Genomic DNA, 20,265 nt, shown 5'->3' on the forward strand with positions numbered 1-20,265 from the left:
TGTGACACCATAACCCCCAGGTGAGACCAGGAGCACTAAGCCTCCAGGAAAGATGTCAGTAGAAGTCCCATACCAAATGGGGGCTTGAATGAAAGACGATGTTTCCCAAGAACGAGCACATGCAGCGTCTCTCCCTTCATATCCCCAAATAGTATAAGTGACTGCGTCTGATATGGGAATCATAGATGTCATGTACTTCATCCTCAGGAAATCACTATATGTGATACGAGGAGGCTGAGGAGGGATATGACCATAAGTATTGGGCAGATAGGGTTTCAAAAGGAGAATGTGGAAGACAGGATATATGCGCCAAGAGGGAGGCAACTAGAGGTGAAAAGATACAGGACACACACAGTGTGTAATGCAAAATGGGTCAAGGAATCGGGCTCCAACTTAGTGGGTAGATTGGTTAGAGGCAGATTTTTTGCAGACAAGTCACCTTGTCTCCTACCAGTAAATCGGGGTTGGGAGGCTGTAACCTATTGGCTTGTTACTTAATGGCCTGCTTGGTATGGGTAAATCCACTATACGATGTTGGTCACAGATCTTTAGAACTATTTTGTCAGCTGATGGGACTGTGCTTGGAATAGGGTTATTCATTACCGTGATCTTGGGGTGCAAACTGTAGTTGCACATGAATGGACCGGGCCTGGTGGCTGAGTGCAGGGAGTTGTTATATGTGACATCAGCCATGCCTAGATGCTCAGTACAATTGTCCTGAGTAGCACTAAATATCGGCTCAGGTATTGCTCCAATGTTTGTTTGGTTTGATCAGTTTGGTCATTCGTCTGAGTATGATAGCCGGTACCTAGGGCTCAGTGTATTTTCAGGTGTTGACATAGGTCTTTCCAAAAGGGTTAGATATACTGTGTTCCTCTGTTTGAGATTATTTTCTCAGGAAGACCATGCAGTCAGTACATCTCGAAAGGACTGTGCCATTGGGCTGCCGTGGGTAGTTTAGGCATATGAATGAAGTGCACAATTTTTCAAGCAATTGTCCACCACCATAATTGCAAATACATCATTTGGATTTCAGCAACTCAATGATGAAGTCTGTTGCTATGTTATGCAAGGGGTGTGGTGATTGCTCCAGAGATTGCAACAAGCCAACAGGCCGTTTCCAGTCGGTCTTTGGGCACACACCGGAAAACCAGTAGTGCTTTGCTCTAAATGGTGGGCCATTATAAGCCACCAAAATTGTCAGGTTATTAGTTTGAGTGTGACCTTTCCTCCATGATGTCTGCTCATTAGAGAATCATGGTAATCAGCAATTACAGTTGCACAAATGTCTAGTGATGGTAGGTATAGTTTACCCTACCAGAAAACAAGACTGTCTGCCAGTACTGTACCTGGGTTTTTGACTAGGTCTGTCATAGCTGGAGTGAGGACCTAGTCTTGTCAGATGCGTTGAAGGTAAAGTTGTACAGTCCACAGGAAATGTTTGGATGAATCAAGCAGACAGGACGCAGATTCACTATTTATTTCGTCATCCACAAATCTTGACAATGCATCTGCTCTTTCATTCTGGTTGCCAGGAATGTAAGTTAAGTAGAAATCATAATGTGAAAAGAAGAAGGCCAATCAGGCTTGTCAGCTGTTCCGGCACTGCAGAAAACGTGGATACCGTAAGTTCCTGTCATTGGTTGTGACTTCGACTGGGAAAAGACCACATTTGTAAATGGTGCCATCATTAATTAATTGCTACTAATAATGTTTTCGATCAGAGCATAGTTTAGCTCACTAAAGTACAGCTTCCTCGAATAATAAGCCACTGGATGTTCTCAGTTGGTGTCTGGATAACGTAAAGGAAGAATCGCGCCTGTTACCCCATGTAATGCATCTGCTTCAACAATAAAAGGACTGGGATTTTTGGGATTGTTCGGATGAGGCAAAATAGGAACAGCCGCAATGTGCTGTTTAAGACATTGAAAATAGTGTTCTGCTTGCGTGTCCCATAAAAACTGAGTTTTGGTGCTTAGTAGATGTGTCAAACATAAAGTAAGGTGGGCAAACTCAGGTATAAAACCTCTGCAATGATTAGTTAGACCCACAAAGCATCGGGCGTTATTGACATCTTGAGGGCTCTTCCAATTGGTGATAACATGGATCTTTTTGGTGTCCATTTATATACCTTCCTGACTTATTTGATAGCCCAATCTGAGTTTGATAGAAGTGCCATTTCTCGATCTTAGTGTATATATGATGGTCTATCAGCCAGAGAAGCATGGTGTAGACATGGTGGATGTGCTGTTTCAAGTTAGGATAGAAAACCAGGATGACATCCAGGCAGACCCAAACAGTCAATCCAATCAAGTCTGCAAATATGTGGTCCATAAAGTGCTGGAAGAGGCCTTGGGCATTACATAGGCCGAAAGGCATAACACTGTATTTATAATGCCCCACAGGTGACTTAAATGCTGTCTTCCACTTGTCTTCCTCCAGGATTCATATGAGGTGGTAAGCCCCTCTAAGGTTGAGTTTAGTGAAGAAACGTGCTTTCTGCAAGTATTCTAAAATAGTACGTATCAGAGGTAGAGGATATCGATCTTTGCATGTTATTTTTTTCATGTTGCGGTAATCGATACACGGCCTAAGGGTGTCTTACTTTTTTGGTTTTAAAAACAATGGGGCCCCTGCAGGTAATTTGGATGGGGTGATGTAGCCCTTCTCTAGGCAGTCACATATTTACTCCTGAAGGACGTTTTTCTCATGCAGAGTCAAAGAATAGATACATCCTTGGGGTATCCTTTTACCGGGATGCAGCTCCAGTTTGCAATAATATCGCTGATGTTGTGGTAACGTAATTGCTACTGGGTGTACGAAGATGGATACAAGGTCCTGGTAAGCAGCGGGTATATTGAGACAACAGATATGCATCGGTCTGGTAAAAAAGACTTTGCTTTGTTTGGGTTTTTCTGTTTCTCGAATAATGAACCCAATGACTGGTTTGGAACAGATCTGAGTGCAGAAGATGGAACAGAATATGATTGTTTGAATTTACCACTTAACGCAAGGGTTCTGATCTATGAGCCTTGGCAATACCAACAAAATCGGATAAGAAGGAGTCTGTATGATGTCCAAAGCAATACGTTCTTGGTGGCCAGTGATCTGCAGAATCAGTGGTATCTTGTGCTGTTGATGGGTCATTAAGCCAATGTGATATGGTGTATAACTTCTACAGGGGCGATGGGTTTCTTGTTGCAGCACGGAATGGATGCTGCCTCAGCCACTGCATGGTCTATATAATTCACAGAGGCTCCCGAATCATCTAGGGCCACAGTAGGTAAGTTGTTTCTACCCCATATGATATTCACTGTGAGTACAAATGAAGGAACGGCTGGCATTGCTTTACTTTCTGGAGGGCTGTAGTATTGGAGGGGCCTGTTGTTTTCCTCTCTACTGACAACTGGCCAGCTAGTTTTCCAATGGCTTTCACAGTCTCAAGGAACAGGCACCAAGGTAATGTCCGGTGCTGCCACGGTAAAGATACAACCGGTTTGTCTGTCAAGATACAACCGGTTTGTCTGTCGCTGTTTCATCCAACAGTGGCCGACGTAACACCCTTAATTGCATGGGTTCTGGTGCATTTTCTCCTGAAGAGGGCTGAGCCGGTGTTAGGGCTGTGGGTGGAGGTGGTGGAAAACATTCTGCTCTTCTTTGTTCACCTTTGCTGTCAGCGAGATGATATGCTATGAGTAGAACCTGGTCAATCAATGCCTGCAAAGTATCTGGTTCAGGTATATACGTCATCTCTCCTTGAATTCTTCCCGTAGACTTCATCAGAATAGTTTAATTTGTTTTACCTCCAGCAATTATGCATCTGCTGTTAACTGCAGGAAGCAGCTGAGGCAGGAGACAATGTCCATAGGATCCTGTTGGATGTCCATTAATTGGTTCTGTGCTGAGAAAGCACGATTCAGGGATTGATATACCCAGAGGAAGGCTTTCTCAAAGCCATTAAATTTGTTCAGAATTGAACTATTTGCAGGCAAGTGCAGAGTAGCCCATGCCAAGGTACTTTCTGTCAGGTTGCTTAGGATGTCACCAATCTTAGCTTTGTCCTGTTAAAAATGTGAAGGGTGATACAGGAAGTGTATCTTAGAATGATTGCAGAATTCTGTCAATTTGAAAGGATCCCCATGATACATAATCAAATAACCCTGGGAAATGGCTTTTTCCGTCAATGGATCTGTGGCTCCTTGGGTAATGGCTTCCTTGTGGGCAGTATTTCCTGTTGTACAGCTGCATCCTCTAGCCATAGATTCTGCAGTTCATCTCAGAGATCCTGAATGGCCTCCATGTTACGTGGAGAAAGGCGTCTTATCATGTCAAGGAATCCGTCTAGCCTGTGCCATGTTCCTGGTCTTCTCTCATGCTCCGTCATACGTTGGATGGACAGGATACTGATGTTGAGTAGCACAGAGAATCATTTAGGCACCCCCAGGAACATGCACACCTGGTGCTGTTGCCCTGACTCCCACACCATGGAGAGCTTCCCCTGTATTTACATGGTGCAAGGACAGTGCAGACACTGGGAGAGGAAGCAAGATGTTGGTTGACTGCAAGTGGGTAGATATTAAAAGTCAAAGACAGGCAGGACTGAGAGGTATCTGGTGTAGGCCAGGCCGCACAAGTACACAGACTGGAAGGCAGGGCTGAGCAAGGTAGAAAAGCAAACAAGAGAAAGAGGAAAACTTGGCTTGCAAGGAAAAAGGAGAAAAAGGACAGCAACAAGGTATCTGAGCCCAATAAGAGGCATTTAGGAATCAGGAACATGAATTGTAATAGTCCTGCAGTCCCGGAACGAGGCTCTGGAAAGTTGGTTGCCATTTTTGCCAACCAACATATCGATGGTTGGCTGATGTTTTTGCCAACCAATGCAGGATCTGCAAGACTCTGCTAGACCCTGGGGGCTGGGCAGATAAGCATGAGTGGTCCAATTAACATGGCAGTGCCCACGAAATGCTGGCATCCCTTACCATTGTGTGTCCCAAACCTACTAGTGCCCAAGTGCCACTGGAGATATAAGGGCCAGGATGGGCGATGCAGGTCAGTGAGTGTGGATGGATGCATGCTAGTGTGTCTGCTTTTTGTGTGTCTATTGAATGTGGAGTGGGGCATAAAGCACCGGTCTGAGGTTTGGGGTGCATGGCACATGGCTGTGTGATGATGATGAAGAAAATGTATTGTGCCAATCATAGCAAAGAGAGGGATCCTCATGGGTGTACGTGGAGAGATCCTTGCACAGGCTCTGTCCAGTCCAAAATTATCATGTCAAATTATACTGCTTGTGTGGAGAGTTGTGGTTATTTAAACTCAAAGATATAGGAAGAGAAGAGGGTATTTATGGAACCCGGAATGAAAGAGGCTTGGACTTCCATCTGGAATTAGCTGATGGAAATTCTCCTTAAGAAGACCTTTTCCAGAGGGTACTGAATGCAGAGGCCTTTCCCAAGACAGAACCAGATTTCCTGATAGGAATTATGAGGGAAGGTGTCTCTTTAGAATTTTGTAGATCAGGTTGACCTCACCTGGTCCTTTGAAATACAAACCAGAAGTGAGTTTAATAATCCAAAATCATTTCAACAAATGTCCAAACATCAATTAAATCACAGATACTAATTTAACATATCTTGGAGATCACTGTTCCTAAGCTATATCAATCAAAGGAGAAGTACAGTGTAATATATATGTGCTACGCGATTGATAATTCAAATTGACCTCTGGGTAGTTACAAATTATTTAGTATTTTCACAAGAATGTGGGCTCTTTGGAGGGCTTAGACTTCTCAAATTGAAATGTGGAATGGCAAGCCTTCCTGATTGGTTTGTGATTGGTTTGGGGTTCCTGTCTGCCTTAGTCGATAAAGTAATTGGAATCTATTCATTCAATAACATATTGAAGTGGGGCCTTGAGAGGTTGGACCAGATTCCTTAACAGGTTATGTGTTCCTGTTCCAGCATTTCTAAAATAAATAGAGTTCCTGAACCCAAGTAAGTTGAATAGGTATTACCACAAAACTAAGTCCACACTATAAATCAATTGTGTGCCACAGATAGTATCCAACTTTTCAGAGTTCAGACAGCCCTCCAATCATAAAATGGTGTGTTAATCAAAAAATGTTCTCTGATGTAAACCCTTGTACATGGTTTCGAAGAAAACTACATGATTTGTTTTCATTTCAAACTTTATTATAAGAATGGTTTTGTCCTTTTAAATGAAGGTAACCAATCTCAATTTGTATGTTTATATTGGCAAGGATTTTATAATTTTGTATAGATTAGTAAGTGATATTTGCTTTTACAAGTACTGAGGTTTGTGCAAATTGGAATTAAAACATTAGCGAGACAATAGCAGGCAAGCTGCATTTCTTTTCTGCGGTTAGGCTGCCTGCATGTCAGTGTAATGTTATGGATGACTTCCCAGCTATGAAAGTTATGAGATCACCTTCAACGTCTTTATTTATTATTTTAAATAAAACACAATATTAATATTAAACACTCCTATTTCTTGTCGCAGATTGTCGTGGTGTGGGTTACTAGATATGGGATATGTATCTGTACAATGAAGCAATTATTAAAAAGTACAAATACAATTCATATGGGATACATTACTCACCGTAATCGTATTTCTGATGCTTGTATCTGCTTAGATTCACATGCTGTGCATAGGCCGACATCTAGTGGAAGCTGCGGAGTATTACAGTTTGTTTTTCGAAAGTCGAAAATGGGCGTCGACACAGGCGTGCCAGTAATACTATCCCTAGTGTGACGTCCACTGTACCCAAGATCCCTCACGCGTGTAGGATCCTCAGATTGTATTTTTTCTGACATGAGGAAGCATGAGGAGTAGCGTGAGTACAGATAATCCAAGCAGATAAACAGAAAGGTAAGACTACAAGCAATCATGCGCCTTCTCTCGGAGGGGAGGAAGGGTGGGTCGCATGTGAATCTAAGCAGATACAAGCATCAGAAATACGATTACGGTGAGTAATGTATCCCTTCTGAGGCTTGTGGAATCTGCTTAGATCACATGCTGTGCATAGATTAGCGAGCAGTACCAGAAGAAGGAGGTGGGATGTGAGAAGGGTCATGAGCAAACAGGTGTCTTAGAACCGCTTGTCCCACTTGTGTATCTGTCTTGGAATGAGTGTCAATGCAGTAATGCTGAGTAAAAGTGTGAATAGAGCTCCAAGTAGCCGCTTTGCAAATGGTGTCGAGGGGAACATTTGCAATGAAAGCCAGAGTGGCACCAATGCCTCTAGTAGAGTGGGCCCTTGGCGTAAAAGGCAGAGTCTTTTCAGAAAGAGAGTAACACAGCTGTATACAGTTGATAATCCACTTCGAGATAGCGCCTTTAGAGACGCGATCCCCCTCTCTGCCTGTAGCTACGGAGACAAACAGTTGATCTGTTTTCCTTAGCGGTCTGGTCTTATTTACATAGTATAGGACCGCCCTACGCACATCTAGGGTGTGTAGTTTCACCTCAGCCGAGCTTTGTGGGTTTTGGAAGAAAGCCGGAAGCTCGATGGACTGGTTTACATGGAACTTGGATATGAATTTAGGTGAGAACCTAGGGTGTGTGCGTAAAACCAGTTTGTCCTTGTGGATAGTAAAGAAAGGATCTTGCACTGACAGAGCCTGAATTTCACTGACCCTTCTTATGGAGGTAATGGCTACTAAGAAGGCCGTTTTATAAGTCAGGTGTTTGAGACTACTTTTATGCATGGGTTCGAATGGGGGTCCCATGAGCTTAGCTAGCACCACGTTGAGGTCCCATCCTGGCGGTGGGTTCGAAATAGGAGGGTGAAGTCTCTTTACTCCTTCCATGAAGGCTTTAACCACTGGCACTTTCCACCACGAGACCTTGTTATGGGATGTGGTGTAAGCCGAGAGGGCTGCCAGGTGTACTTTCAGTGAGTTAAAAACCAACCCTGCATCCAGCAGGTGGAGCATGTATGTCACAACGTTGGAAGGAGTGCAATCAACCGGGTTGATTTGTTTATTCTGGCACCAGATAACGAATCTTTTCCACTTATCAAAGTAACAGTGCCTTGTATTTGGTTTCCTGGACTCCTTTAGAATGTCCATACACCTCTGTGGTAATTTGAGATGTCCAAACTCTATGACTTCAGGAGCCATGCTGCTAGGTTCATAGAGTTGGGTTCCTGATGCACTGTTTGACCCTGTTGCTGGGACAGTAGGTTGTACCAAGCTGGGAGTCTGATGGGTTCGCACACCGCCATCCTGCGTAGGTGTGGAAACCATGGTTGTCTCGCCCACATGGGAGCAACTAGGATGAGCGTCATCGATTCCTTGTTCATCTTGTACACCACCTTCCTGATGAGAGGAGTTGGTGGAAAAGCGTACGCAAACATCCCTGACCAGTTCATCCACAGGGCATTCCCTTGGGAGTCCGGCTGGGGGAACCTGGATGCAAATCCTGGGCATTGTTTGTTTTCGCTTGTGGCGAATAGGTCTATAGTGGGGAAACCCCACTGAGAGAAGAGATCTTCTACCACGTCTCTGTGAAGGACCCATTCGTGTTCTTCTGGGAGGGAGTCTCTGCTTAGAGCATCCGCTAGGGAATTGAGCTCCCCTGGAACATGTTGCGATGACAGGAAGATGTTCCGTCTGAGTGCCCATATCCAGATTTTCTGGGCAAGCTTGGACAGATTTGGTGAACGAGTCCCCCCTTGCTTGTTCAGATAGAACATGGCTGTCGTGCTGTCCGTCCTGATCTGCACCGACAAGTTCAGTAGATGGGGCTCGAACGCCTTTAGCGCTCGGAATACTGCCAGAAGCTCTAGCAGATTGATGTGGTTCTTGGCTACTGAGTGAGACCAGAGACCCTGAGCTGTGTGGTGGAGATGGTGAGCTCCCCACCCAGTCAGGCATGCATCTGTAGTCACCACGGCTTGTACTTCGGGATTGTAAAAGGGTTTCCCCTTTGCGAGATTCTCTCTTGTCCACCAGTGTAGGCTCTGTACGAGTGTTGGCGAAACGACCACTAGATCGTCCCAATGACCACTTGCCTGAGACCACTGTTTCGCCAACCATTCCTGCATGGGACGCATGCGCAGACGCGCGTGGGGGACCAGGTAAATGCATGACGCCATCATGCCCAGTAACCGCATAGCTTTGCGTACTGTTATCTGTTGACCTGACTGATAATGCGGAATTTGCAGAAGTATATTCCGAATTCTCTCTTCCGAAGGGAAGGTCAATCCTTTCTGAGTATCTAGGATAGCTCCTAGAAATTGTTTTGAGGTGCTTGGCACCAGACTTGACTTTTTCTCGTTGATAGAGAAGCCTAATTCGTGGAGGAGGTCGATAGTCCTCTGAATGTTTGACCTGCAAATTCCTGGGGTCTCCCCCGTTATGAGCCAGTCGTCCAGATAAGGGTACACCGGGATTGCTTCCCTGCGTAGGTGTGCAGCCGCCACCGCCAGTACCTTGGTGAATACCCTTGGTGCAGAAGCTATCCCGAAGGGCAGTACCTTGAATTGGTAGTGGCGACTGTCTACCTTGAAGCGTAAGTACTTTCTGTGCGCTGGGAGCATGGAAATATGAAAATAAGCATCTTTCATATCCAAGGTTGCCATGTAATCCCCCTTTTTTAGGAGGGGGATTACCTCTTGTAGCGTGGTCATACGGAATTTTTGGGGCTTGACATACTTGTTGGCAGGCCGCAAGTCTAATACTGGGCGCATTGTCAAATCTTTCTTTGGCACAAGGAAGTAAGTTGAATAGATACCCTTGTTTACCTGGTGTCCTGGGACGAGTTCTATCGCGTCCTTTTCTAGCAGAATGGCGATCTCCTCGAGAAGGATCCTTTGATGCTCTAGGGAGTGCACTCTTTGTCGTGGAGGATGGTTCCGGGGACGCTGCAGTAGTTCTATACAATATCCTGCGGATACTGTTGACAGCACCCATCTGTCTGAGGTGATCCCTTCCCAAGCCTGGGTGAAGGTGGAAATGCGTCCCCCTACTGGGGTTGCGTGGCAAGGGACCCTGAACTGAGCGTCACTGTTTTGGTGGAGGCGTGCCACCTCCCTTGTTGGGGCTGCCTCTGCCTCTTCCACGACCTCTCTTGTTACCCCTGCCGTAACTCTGGGTAGACTGCTGGTTGTTATTCCATTGTGTACCCTGTCCCTGGGCATAGTTGCCTCTTTGTGAATTTTGTCCGCGTGGGCGACGAAAATTACTGTTCCCCCTCTGGTTAGGGGGTTTGTTGGTAAGCTGGCCAAGGGATTTGAGAGTCTCATATTCATCTTTGGCATTTTTAAGTGCGTCTTCGACCGCTTTCCCAAACAATAGGTCGGGTTCCACTGGCTTGTCTATTAAAGAAGCCTGGGTTTCTGTCTTGAATCCCGACTGCCGTAACCACGCATGTCTTTTGATAACAGTACCTTCTGCTATCAATCTCCCTGCGTTGTCAGCGGCGTCGAAAGTTGCTTTTAAAATGCAACCAGACACGGCTCTCCCTTCTGCCGAGATCCGAGCCAGCTGGCCCTTTAATGGTTCTGGAGCAGAGGCAATGAGCGCCGCGACCTCTTCCCATTGATGGCAATTGTAACTAGCCAACAGGGTGGTGGAATTCGCAATCCTTGCTTGGTAGGCGGACGTTGAGGCTACCTTCCTGCCAAACCCGTAAAGTTTTTTGCTCTCCTTGTCGGGAGGAGCTTCTGATGAAGATAAGGGCGTGCCAGCCCTTTTTCTAGTGTTGGTAACCACTAGGGAATCTGGTTTAAGATGTCCCCTTATATACAGAGGGTCAGACTGGGCTGCCCGGAAAATCTTTTCAATTCTGGGGTTGACAGCTCTGGTGAGGTTCGGATTCACCAGGGAAGGATCTATTCTTCGTTGGATGGATTTGAGGATAGGGATGGTCTGAGCGACTGGTCTTCTCTCTCCTACAAACTCCTCCGCGAAGTCCCTTTCCTCCTGTACACCGTGGGTGTCGATGTGGAAGTGTTCCGCTGCTCGGGCGAGAACCTCGTTAAGGAGGGGCTGGTTATCAACTGGAGAGTCAGTAACTGGGGCTTCGCTTTGTACTGGGGAATCTACTCTGTAAATTTCCTGCTCATCTTCTCCCTCCTCCAAGTCCTCATCCTCCGCATAGTAATCTGTCCCGGTTTGTTCTTCCATCATGTCCAACTCCTGGTCCTCTCTAGGGAAAACTTGTCCCTGGTAACTGGGGGAGCCTGAGGGTGTGGCCCCTTGAGGGTTATATGAAAGAAAGTGTTCTGGGTTCTTATCATAAAAATCAGCTAAGGAAGACATCCTAGACATAACCCTGTCTATGTCTTCACTGGACCATTCCCTGGAACAGGGTATTACTTTAGCAGGTGATTTATTTTCAAGGGTAGACTTGTGTTTGCTTGTCTGCTTAGGCTTTACAGGGGTGGAAGGCTGTGCTTTCCGCTGTTTCCCCCCTTCTCCGTGCGTGGAAAAATGTTTTCCCTGTCCCTTGGGGGCCCCAGAGACTTTCGACGCCTGGCGTCGAGGGTCTGGAAAGGTATCTGTGTGCTTCGGGCGTGGGGCCTCACTGGTGTTAACCGCGGTCTCGGTATCTTGGAGCGCGGCCTGGGGGTGGAAGTCGTCTTCGTCTCCCGACGATCGAACTTCCGTTAGTGTGTGTAGCGAGGCACTCTTGGCAAGAGTGGATGATTGCCTTGCGTCGTGAGGCGATCTCGATCGAGAGCGCCCAGAGGACACCGAGTCGGACCGTTCTTTTTGTGCCTCTTTCCGGGAAGTCGACGTCGTCGAGGTCCGGTTGGTCTTAGTGTGTTTAGTGTGTGTTAGGTGTGTAGCGCTTGCGTCGCCGGGGGTCTTCCCCATAGCCGCCTTGCCGGACGACCTTCCGAGGTCGGGGACCTGCGCTCGTCGGCTGTCTTTCGACGCCGTAATGCCCTCGCCGTCCGAAAGTACGGCGTCGCTGCCATCGCTGAAGGCGCCCTCCGCTGCCATGGCCTCCTGCCTGGCGTGGTGGGCCCAACGCTTTGTCGAACGGTCCTTAAGTGTCTTAGGTTTAAACCTACTACACGCTCTGCAGTTCGCTTCGGGGTGATCCCTCGGCAAGCAGAGATTGCACGTGGCGTGCCTGTCGACCCAAGGGTATTTGCGATTGCACTTGGGGCAGAATTGAAAAGGGGTACCCTCCATACGCACCTTAAGGCAGCGGGCTGCTAAGTGTAGGAATATATATAAATGTAACTATATATCAAGAGTGAAGAGTATGTACCACCCCCCACTCTCCCTACTTGTAAGGGCCGAGGCCAGCGGCCTACTAGGCCCGGGCCGAGGCCAGCGGCCTACCGAGGCCCAGATCCGTCGTGCAGCAGTCGACGGTCGATGACTTCTCCAGCCGTCGTCGAGGTTGAGGGTCGACGTTGGGGTGGGGAAGGGAATGAATAAGAATTAAAATTATAATAACAGCAAAAGTATGGCTAAGGCCAGGGAACTCCGCAAGATGCTTCCGACCAGTATGGCGGAAAAAAACAATCTGAGGATCCTACACGCGTGAGGGATCTTGGGTACAGTGGACGTCACACTAGGGATAGTATTACTGGCACGCCTGTGTCGACGCCCATTTTCGACTTTCGAAAAACAAACTGTAATACTCCGCAGCTTCCACTAGATGTCGGCCTATGCACAGCATGTGATCTAAGCAGATTCCACAAGCCTCAGAAATATATATATATATGTCAGTACAGCCTGAAGACATGGCCTGTGGTCATCCTGCCCAAGAATGGGTCTTTGACCCTACCCAGAGCATCCTGATGCACATGCTGGACCAAGCAAAGCCTCTCATAATATTTGCCTGGGGAAAGTTCTTTGAGGCTGCCTGGGCATAACCAAAACATCTGATGGGCTGACTTGTTATGGCCTGGATGAAAATGCAAAAGAACCAGGACATTTTGAGGAATGACCTAGAGTGATGGATTTTGGTAAGTTCTTTCAACTAATTGTATGATACGGATTAGTAGTGTGTAGACTCACTCCATTCTCCCACTTACCTACAGATAACCCATCCTCTTTATCCCTTCATATTCAATGCAAAGGCAGATCAGTGTTTTGGGGAAGATTGTGCTATCTGCGACATTCAAGTCAATTCACTAAGATAAGAGGTGATTGACCAAGCTTACCATATTATTTTAAGTCTTTGAAAGTCTTTATTACATTGGAATAATTTCTAGGGGACATTATTGTTAATGGTTTTTTATGATTATTTTCAGAATCTGTAAATATTCAACACCCCTGAAGAAGACCATTGTTTCTCGAAATGTGTTGGGTTTAGTAGCTTTTTGTTTGAAAATTAAAATACAAGTCGTATGACATTGAATTGAAAGTTTAAATTAATGTTTGATTATTGGATGACTATCAATTACTATCGACATTTGTGTACTCACATGTACTACTTTTGAAATTTCTTCAGTACCATTTGGCTTTTCAGGCCACAGATGGTGTGCAGGGATGAGAGTTCCCAATGTTGGGAACACTTTTCTCTTTTCCTGTTGTTATAGGGTTCATGTGCCAGGACCATGCTTTCTCCGATGCACCTTAACCGAGTCTCTTTACCTTTTTTTCAGATATAATGCTCTATTGATTACCCCACAAGCCTACCCACATGTATCTCAGAGATATCTTTGGCCTTAGTCTAGATTATTTCTTTGTTATGGCCTGCAGCCATACTTAATGTCTACTTGGTCCAGGGCAGGGTCTTTGACATGCCCTGGGCACTAATGTGTCACATGGTAGGCCCAGATGATAGGAAAAGCAGCATAGCAAATGTTAATTTTGCATGAAACATGACCTTTTGCAATGCCTGGACTATCCTAAAAGACCCAATGTGACAGTGACCATGTCCAGTGGTTATGCCCGATCTCCACTCGGACGGCAACTGCTTTAGCCCTATCCCATGCACAATATAGCCACCAACCTTGTGCCAACTGTGCTTGACTCGTGGACATGCCCAGTCACTACTTTGCCAGGAGATTGGCTTCAGCCCTGGCCCAGACACCCCCAAGAAATGTAATAAGCCCCCATGGCAAAGCCCCTTGCCATGGTCATTAGGCACTTTGCAAGGAGCATTTCCTTCTGAAATGTCTGGTGCAGCCCAAGACACTCAAAGTTGCCATCAGTGATGACCCTTGGCTATGAAGTGGCCTGTAGTAGTGGTTACTGCTTTGGGCCTAAAGCCATGACCATTGGGTACTTGCCTCCTTTGCAGATCTTTGGAACATCATCAACAATACAAGAACTTAAGAGGGCTGAAATATGGCAATATTTGGCAAATCATCCATGTGGGTCTGCAGACTCATCATGACATACATAGGCCATAATGGCAGCCCTTGATGAAGAACTTGCCCCTTAGCAGCCATCTAGTTTGTTCTATTTTTGGCAATGCTAATCTAATTGCCTTTACTGTTTTTGGGGACTGAAGCCAGCTCCACTGACAAATATAAGCCAATAGCGTATCAAAAAAGTGATGTGATGGTTCAGAGCAAATCGAGATAACAACAACTCAATGTTGGCCGTTTCTGCTCAGATCTAAAATAAACCATTTGATGTACTTTCATCATATTTGTGACAGAAATATTACACAACCAGAGTTCTGTTCCTTGTGAAAGGTTGGTGCCAATCCTTCCAGTGGTTTGGCTGTAGGTGAAAGCATATATTTTCATAAGGAAAATTAATAATAACAGTTCAGTTTCAAAATGTCCCTGCAGCTGTAGCCCAGCAAAAGAACCTCACACAACTTTCCAAAAGAATCCAGTGGTGGCTGTATATTCCTTTTGAAAGTGTATTGAAGATTTGTCTAACAGCAAATAAATAATAAATATGTAGATAGATAGATAGATAGATAGATAGATAGATAGATAGATAGATAGATAGATAGACAAACCTAAAAAATGAAGGTTAATACCAATAAAAGCTAAGGTCTAAAATGTGGGAATATCAATGTTATGATATGATGAGAAATGTATAACGTGCCTGTACACAAGTCTTTCTAGGAGCGAGAAGACAATGGAGGGAAGACTGAGGGAGGGCAAAACAAACGATTTTACTAGGCCTTGTATCATTCAGATCGTGCAAGGAACAAGCATTCAGTCAAAGGTGCAAAAGTGACGTCTACAAAGACTGGGAAAGCCAAAAGCAGAGGCGTTGCTAGGGGGGCTGGAGGGGCTATATCCCTGGGTCTTTTGGTTGTAGCCCCGAATAGAAGATCAGGGGCTACAACTAAAAGGCTAGCTAGCCCATAGTCCCAACAGTCCCCACATTAACATAGCCCTGGATCTTTTTCAGACCTAGCAATGCCCCTGGCCAAAAGTAGGTTGCAAACCGTCCAAATGAAATATTTTGCTACTAAAAGCAAATGTCATGAAACTACAAAAAAACTTTAACTCAAACCATGCAACTACTTCTCTTGACTCACTTTAACTATACTACTGATGTAAGATACCTAATTTTGAAAGTGAGGGCTAGGAAGGACACTAAAGGTATAATGTTAGTTAAGGTTTAATTTATGAAAATATATCTAGTTTCACTGTGCCTTGTTTTGTGGGGGGCACCTATTTCGTGTACGATGTAAAATAGCTAGGTGTTGGTGTATTCTGTAAAATGTGCAAATCGAAACAGACACTTTAGACATTTGCGCTTTAAAGCATGATTTTTGAGGTCTAAGGAAATTCAATTCTGAAAATGAGCAATTTGTGCATATTTTCTATACATGAAAAACTATTTCTTAGTTCACCAAGGATGGCATATCAGTTGGGATGTGACCATGCCAGATATCTCACACATTTGTTGAACTTATATAAGGTCCGAAGCGATAGAGAATCTATCTATTCAAGTTTTTAAAAGTAAAGTGTCATGCTACCTTAGCTACATTGTCATATTAAACAATGTCTATCCATCTTACTACAATCTGGATTGAAATAGGGAACCATAGCCTTCTGATATTCTACTGCCCAAATATTCGAGATCACCTTTTATCTATTTAAAATGTCATTAAACAATTTGATTTTTAAAGTGTTAACAGAATATATTAAACAATTAGGGCCCGATTCATGGAAATGTATGCAGAAATCCTGCCGACAAGGACACTGTGAGCCGGCGCGTAGAAAGAAAAATGAGCCCCCCTCGTATTCATGAAAAATACAGTGCAAAGTAACTCTATTTGCAAGTCGCACCCAGAACGCCCCAGACACGCCCACACACAAAAGCATAAACTGCCAGATCAGCTACCTTTGTGTGCTGACCCTTCAAACAGTGCACAGTGTCCCCCGTAAGCAGGCCTGCAACTGTATCCATCACCCCGACAATATGCATATAAAAAAACCGTAACTGCAATAACTCGGGAAATCTGCTTATGAACCCCCGTAAAACATAATTATAAGGGGGCAGCTGCTTAAGATGCGGCTGGGGCGGAACTGCATAAATCAGGCGCTCGAGTCTGTAATTGAGAGGAAGGACTATTAGGAAAAGGGCATAAAAATTATGCTCCTACTAAGTGAGGAAGTGCTGATAACTGAAAAAGACTACAAAAGGCACACACCCCAACGGTAATAAATAACGTGGTTAAGGTGGAAACTAAATAAATAAAGTGTGCATGTTGCAGTACGACGTTGTTTCATATCTACTGTGTATATGAAGAAATTGAAGTACGGCCAGTATTTGAGGCCCTGTGACTTCGTCGGCAGAAATATCAACAATGGGTGCCGTGACAGTGATTCTGGATATGGGCCGGAGGTTGAGTGCCGGTAAGATAGTGAAAGGGGGTCCGAAGGGAGTGTATCGGACAAATTTTGTAAAACGGAACGCAGAAGTGCGGCCGTGAGCTTACCTATTAGTTGGCCAAGTGAACTGTGTCAGTCGAGATCTGTGCGCAAGCGTAGTGGACAAGCCTCGGTATAAGTCGAGGTATTTGTCAGTGCGCATGCGCCGGAGAGTAATGTCTACGTTGTGCGCCAGTGGGCCAGCCCATCAGGTGCCGGTTCAGTATACTAAATCAGTTCGACCGCGTTGAAAAACATGATTGAATATCCGACATAGTGAAGCTTACCATTAATCTGGCATGGAAAAACACTGTTTTAACCTTGTATTTTACATGGTGTGTCGTTTGAATATGCCATCTGTGTGCAATAGATTACAGTCACACATAGCCCCAGTGAGCTGTGTACATCTGAGGTTGTGCGCAGGCGTGGTGGACAAGTCTCAGTGTGAGACAGCATACTAGTGGCTGTGTATGTGCTGTGCGCCGTTTATGTGATGTGTAGGGCTCTTGTGTCAAAAGATATCAATGCTAGTTGTCCATTTGTTATTAATACAAAAAAGGCAATCATAACAACATATTAACAGAACGATTCAGATAATCAAATATACGATAATTTATGATATTGTACTACATTGTTTGGCATGTGGCAACAAAAAAAGGGGGTTATTACACTTTGTTTTAATCAATGTATGTCATTGGAGAGGTAATTTGGACACATTGAGAATTGTTTAAAAAAAAGTCAAAATGAAAGCGGGACACAGATCTCGGGGTGTGTCTGGACAGTGGTCAGCCAAAGGAATGGTTTAGGGATGAGCACAAATAAGCTATAGTAGTGTAGACTCTGGTGTGGCGAAACAATGGACTATTTGTTAAAGAAAAGATTCCATTCAATCGAGATATTGAGGCCATGTTTCACAGAGTCCAACCGGTAGATCCACTTTTGTTCGAGTTTGCGGAGGGCTAGATCTCTATCCCCTCCGCGGAATGGATTGCGGACTGTTTGTAATATTGCCCAGAATAAGTCATTGTGAGTGTGTTTCATTTTCTTATAATGTGCCACCAAAGGTTTGTCATCGACCTGATTTCGTATGCACGATCGATGTTCACATATGCGTAGTCTGATTTCTCTTTTTGATTTGCCTATGTATATCAGGTTACACGGGCACTTTATAATGTAAACACACCATTTGGTTTTACAATTGGTGAAGGAATTGAGTGTCCACGGATTTCCTTTAAGGTCAATGGTCTTGATGTTCGCTGTTAGGCTGCAGACAGAACAGTTTCCGCATTTAAAATGGCCTTGCACCGGTGGTAGCTGCCATAGTGTGGTTTGGGTGTTGCTGGTGGTATCAACCTCAGTGTATGTATGTACAAGGATGTCCTTTAGATTCCGATTGCGTTTGAACGCAAAACGTGGTTTTTCCGGTTTGAAGCCATCTGTGTGTAGCTTATCCCAGTGTTTGAGAATCACTTTACGTATAGAATTACTCATGGGGGAAAAAGTGGTAACGCAGGTCATTTTTTCTTTTGATTGGTTTCTGACAGTTGGGGTGAAGCAGATATCTCGGTTGGTATGTTTGACTCTTCTTCTTGCCTGACGGATAGTGTGGCTAGGATACCCACGTTCTTTGAGCCTAGTTGCTAGTTCTTTGCTTTTCAGATCATATTCACTCAATGTAGAACAATTACGTCTGATACGTAGAAATTGGCCAAAGGGCAGATTCGTTTTGAGGCCCAAGGGATGGGAGCTTGAGTACTCTAGCAAAGTGTTTTTGGAGGTTGGTTTGCGATATAACGTGGTATTCAAGGAATTGTCTTGATTCTTGGATATTTCTAAATCTAGAAAAGGAATCTGGTTTTTATTGTAGTCAATGGTGAATTGGATACAGACATTTTGGGAGTTTAACCATTTCAGAAATAAGTGTAGGTCCTCCTCTGTGCCTTTCCAGATCATAAACACGTCGTCGATATATCGTAACCAGCAGCCAATTGAATTCTTGAAGGTGTTGTGTTCAGCGTAAATAGAGATCTTTTCAAAATTGGCCATGAACAAATTTGCTACATCCGGGGCAAAAGTGGCGCCCATGCTGGTCCCATGGCACTGTTGATAGAAGGTTTGTTTGAAAATAAAGTAGTTTTCCATTAAGGCTAAACGAATGCATTCAAGGAGAAAAGCAGTCGGGGGGTCCATAGATGTTCTGGCGTCTAGATAAGTTTAAAACCCTACAAGCGGATCAAGACGACCTACTGGTGACACTTAACGTTGAATCTTTGTATACCAGTATCCCACAAAAAGAGTGCATACTAGTGCTCAAAACTTTATTTTCAAACAAACCTTCTATCAACAGTGCCATGGGACCAGCATGGGCGCCACTTTTGCCCCGGATGTAGCAAATTTGTTCATGGCCAATTTTGAAAAGATCTCTATTTACGCTGAACACAACACCTTCAAGAATTCAATTGGCTGCTGGTTACGATATATCGACGACGTGTTTATGATCTGGAAAGGCACAGAGGAGGACCTACACTTATTTCTGAAATGGTTAAACTCCCAAAATGTCTGTATCCAATTCACCATTGACTACAATAAAAACCAGATTCCTTTTCTAGATTTAGAAATATCCAAGAATCAAGACAATTCCTTGAATACCACGTTATATCGCAAACCAACCTCCAAAAACACTTTGCTAGAGTACTCAAGCTCCCATCCCTTGGGCCTCAAAACGAATCTGCCCTTTGGCCAATTTCTACGTATCAGACGTAATTGTTCTACATTGAGTGAATATGATCTGAAAAGCAAAGAACTAGCAACTAGGCTCAAAGAACGTGGGTATCCTAGCCACACTATCCGTCAGGCAAGAAGAAGAGTCAAACATACCAACCGAGATATCTGCCTCACCCCAACTGTCAGAAACCAATCAAAAGAAAAAATGACCTGCGTTACCACTTTTTCCCCCCATGAGTAATTCTATACGTAAAGTGATTCTCAAACACTGGGATAAGCTACACACAGATTGCTTCAAACCGGAAAAACCACGTTTTGCGTTCAAACGCAATCGGAATCTAAAGGACATCCTTGTACATACATACACTGAGGTTGATACCACCAGCAACACCCAAACCACACTATGGCAGCTACCACCGGTGCAAGGCCATTTTAAATGCGGAAACTGTTCTGTCTGCAGCCTAACAGCGAACATCAAGACCATTGACCTTAAAGGAAATCCGTGGACACTCAATTCCTTCACCAATTGTAAAACCAAATGGTGTGTTTACATTATAAAGTGCCCGTGTAACCTGATATACATAGGCAAATCAAAAAGAGAAATCAGACTACGCATATGTGAACATCGATCGTGCATACGAAATCAGGTCGATGACAAACCTTTGGTGGCACATTATAAGAAAATGAAACACACTCACAATGACTTATTCTGGGCAATATTACAAACAGTCCGCAATCCATTCCATGGAGGGGATAGA

General features: G+C 44.6%; 1 protein-coding gene across 1 annotated transcript in view; it reads right to left on the bottom strand.

Annotated features, from left to right (window-relative positions):
- EPHA8 (EPH receptor A8) overlaps positions 1-20,265 on the bottom strand; it is a 1,837,897-nt gene that overhangs the window by 871,116 nt on the left and 946,516 nt on the right. The gene's annotated exons all lie outside the window — the stretch shown is intronic.

The sequence above is a fragment of the Ambystoma mexicanum genome, chromosome 8 (assembly GCF_040938575.1).
Source record: "Ambystoma mexicanum isolate Mex_15411 chromosome 8, UKY_AmexF1_1, whole genome shotgun sequence".
NCBI classification, from domain to species: domain Eukaryota; kingdom Metazoa; phylum Chordata; class Amphibia; order Caudata; family Ambystomatidae; genus Ambystoma; species Ambystoma mexicanum.